This window comes from Oxyura jamaicensis, chromosome 1, assembly GCF_011077185.1.
Source record: "Oxyura jamaicensis isolate SHBP4307 breed ruddy duck chromosome 1, BPBGC_Ojam_1.0, whole genome shotgun sequence".
NCBI classification, from domain to species: domain Eukaryota; kingdom Metazoa; phylum Chordata; class Aves; order Anseriformes; family Anatidae; genus Oxyura; species Oxyura jamaicensis.
In genome coordinates, this window is record NC_048893.1 from 70,953,073 (window position 1) to 70,956,891 (window position 3,819).

General features: G+C 44.3%; 1 long non-coding RNA gene across 1 annotated transcript; it reads right to left on the reverse strand.

The window, feature by feature from the left end:
• Window positions 1–914: 914 nt before the first annotated feature.
• Window positions 915–2,836, reverse strand: LOC118163434. The gene is made up of 2 exons (XR_004749049.1): window positions 2,693–2,836; window positions 915–984 (listed from the first exon to the last, which is right to left on the reverse strand). It is a non-coding gene; the product is annotated as an uncharacterized LOC118163434 (long non-coding RNA).
• Between the last annotated feature and the right edge of the window lie 983 nt (window positions 2,837–3,819).

Sequence of the window (3,819 nt, forward strand, 5' to 3'; positions counted from 1 at the left end):
GGGAGATAGTAAGATTTATTGCCTATTACTAACAAGTTAGAGAAGTGAGAAACAAAGGAAAGAAACCAAAAGCACCTTCCCCCCCATCCACCCTCTTCCACCTCCTCCCCACGAGCGGCGCAGGGGAACGGGGGAATGGGGGTTATGGCCAGTCTATAGCGCTTCTTCTCCACCACTCCTTATCACTCTCGTCCCCTGTGCTGTGGGGTCCCTCCCTCCTGATGCAGTCCTTGATGAACTGATCTGGCGTGGGCTGCCCACAGGCAGCAGCTCTTCAAGAGCTGCTCCAGGTATGGGTCCGTACCACAGGGTCCATCCCTCAGGAGCACACTGCTCCAACCTGGGTCCCCCACAGGCAGCAGCTCCCGCCAGGTCACCTGCTCCTGCGTGGTCTCCTCTCCACGGGCTGCAGGTCCAGCCCGGAATCTGCTCTTGCAGGGGCCTTCCACAGGCCGCAGCCTCCGTTGGTGCAGGCCCACCTGCTCCACCGTGGTCTCCTCCACGGGCTGCAGCGTGGAACCCTGCTCCATTGTGGTACCCATGGGCTGCAGGGGGACACCCTGCTTCACCATGGTCCTCACCACAGGACACAGGGAAATTCTGCTCCAGCGCCTGGAGCACCTCTTCCCCTCCTTCTTCACTGACCTTGGCACTTGCAAGGCTGTTCCTCACTCCTCTCACTCTCCCAGCTGCTGTGTGGCACAGTGTTTTTTATTCCCTGTCTTAAATATGCTCTCACAGAGGCACAAAACAACATCACTTATTGGCTCAGCTCTGGTCAGCAGTGGGGCCCCTACCAAACATGGGGCAGCTTCTAGAATCTTCTCACAGAAGCCACCTCTATGGCCCCCTGCTACCAAAACCTTACCATGTAAACCCACTACAATGAGAAATTTCATAGCTGTTATCTTTCCTTCACAATGTTTTTACACCACATCTGCATGGAGCGTTTTCATCAGGATCAGCATCTTCATCATTGTGCACCTGTACAAGCGTATAGAAGGACAAATCCTTACCCTATCCAACTGGAATGGAGAGATGCTAGTTAGGATATCTGTTAACCAATATATAGTTCCATAATAACCTAGGGAATTTCACCTCATTCCAGTACCAGTTGATTTATGTTGCATAGAATTTAACTTTAGGTTTTGGTCTGATATGGCAAGGACTGCAACTAAACTGTAGGAAGGCTGGTGCTAAGTGAAAGGAGGCTATGCATACTCTATCTTATACAGTCCTGCAATTTTCTATGTGTAGAGGACACAGAGATTGTCCTGCAGATCAACAGAGCATGTGATTATCATCCCTGGGAGTATAAAGACTGCATCTACCCCTGGCTCATCATCTCTGAAGTTCTTCATTGCTCTAACTTGAACCTGTAATGGATAGTTAAACATTAAATCAGGAAACACACAGGAAAGAATATTTTTTTCTCCAGTTGTCTTTAGCTTTGTCCTTGGCAGGAGCTCCCTCAGAAGACAGAGGAAAAGCCAGTGCCACTCTGCCACCTGCTCCCTTTCCCCTTTCTCACCCTGATCCACCCTGTGCAGCTCTGCCCACATGGCTTCCCATCCTAATGGGTTACATTAGACACATTTCACAACTGTAGCCTCTCCCATGCTCAGCTGAAAATATTTTGGGCTGCTTGAGCCTGAATGCTAGCTGGCTGGGCTTCCTTCAGAGACCTAAGGAATTCCTCTTGACTCCTTTCTTTCTGCTTTCTAATGGCTCCCTCGCCTGCTCTGTGAGCTCTTCCCTCCAGTTCATTTTGATTTAGTGGTGACAAGAAGTGATTCCCATGCTGCCAAGGAACAAGCAAAACAAACACCATGGCCAGGGTGGTGCATCCTTCTGTTTAGAAATTGATTCTCATGGATGGAGAATCTCCTTACTACAGGGCTTCAAGCAAAAAAACAAACAAATAAATAAATATATATATATAATCTGTTACCACAGTTAAATGCCTGTAGGAAAGGATGAGGAAATTTCACACAATACACTAAGCAAGGAAGGACATCTCCCTCCACAGGAGGTTGCCATTGGCATTGATCATGAGAATAAAGAGGAATAGATGGATGTGGGAAAGGTGGCAGTAAGTAGTGTGTTTGCAGAAGGCCATGCCAAAAAATCAATTCTGCTGCACAAAGACATGGTATCTGAAGTAAGTAGTTGCAAACTTTTTTTTTTTTTTTTTTTTTTTTTTAAGATTTTGTGGGAAAGGAGCATTCTTGAGGACTGCAAAGGTGAGACTATGCAGTTATTGTTCTCTTCTTGTGACTTTTCAACCATCCAGTGTTATTTTAAGTCCTAGACTCCCATGTAAAAATGCTCCCAAGAGCAGTGTTAAGTGAATTTCCAATATAAATGCAAACGGATCTTATCTCTCGTGAAAATCTTAGCTTTTCCTGTGTTTTGATAGCAGCAACAGTTTTTTTGGACTTCAGCAGCCTGGACAACTAAGCATCCAAAAAGTAGCTATTAAGTACATGCACATAAATCACTCCTGTGCTCTCATGTCCGATCCTGAGCTCATCAGGCTTTTGTGCATTCACAGAGTAATAACTGTGTCACAGGGCAGAGAGTTCACCCAGACTCACAGCCTGTGTGTGCTGTATGTAGTCAGTCTCCACAGGCACGTTAAACCTGACATGCTGGTCTTGCATTATGTTTGCAGAGCTGCCCATGGGACAACCTCTTGCAGGCTGCAGAAGTCATCAGTCAGCATCCATGCACAGCACTTCCAAAATCCTTTGAATGGTCCTGGAAATATTACTCTGGTTCTGCTGCTTGGGGGATTGAATTAATCTGCTAAACCTGCAGTCCAGCCTGCTGCCTTCATCTGTCCTGTAAAGATATTATTGGAATGGTCAGAATAGTTTCTGAAAACTGTTTTTCTTCACAGAAAACAATATCAAATATCCCTCTTAAAGAACTGAAATAAACAAAAAGCTTCTCAACGCCTGGCCACTGTCAGCAAGTAAAAATGCATGTACTTAAGTATGTTTGAGAAACTCAGAAGTGAGGTAGTCCTCAAGAATAGATGTGTCAGGTTTGGCCCTTTATGAATGGATGAGTGAGGGGAAATGCCCACAGGGCATTACACGGTGCTGCTTCCATTTATCAGCACTGGTGGACGTTGTCAGTGCTGAGAAATTTGCTGGAGGGAGAAGTCAGGGACTAAAAGAGCAAAGAACAAGAAAAAACAACACCGTGACTCAGAATCTCTCTCCTATTTGGGGTCACTGCTAGTGACTGGAAGTGAAGAGTTCTAGCTGTGATTCTAAGCACACTTTTTACTATTAATTAGGGCTCAAACTTCTCAAGGTCCATCCACAGACTGACATCTAGTGGAGGTAATATATGGGCTGCAGAAATGAACTTAAAATCATCTCTAATCCTACCCATTGAATGACTACAGTGAATATTCACGGTGGATGTTCAATTTACTTAAGTTATTAATTTCATTTGTGAAAAATAATTTCATAAGTGAATCCATGAATCTCTATTATGGACTAAAATCACAGGAAACAGTTAAATTCTCAAATTCACAGCATTTCATTTAGCTTACATAGAAAGCTAGGATCTAAGTAAATGCCATTAGAACAAGAGCTTAGAATGTTTTCCATACTGACAGGACTGCAGGACTGTACCAGCATATAAACTTTATAAGACAGTGCAACAGGTCTGGGATTTATATTTTAGGAGGAAGGAAAAAAAAAAAAAAAAAAAAAAAAAGGCAAAGTTTGGTTTTGAAGCATTTATGGAAGCTAGTGTTATATCACCTCTAAGAAATAATATTTTAGAAGGTGCTATTGGTAA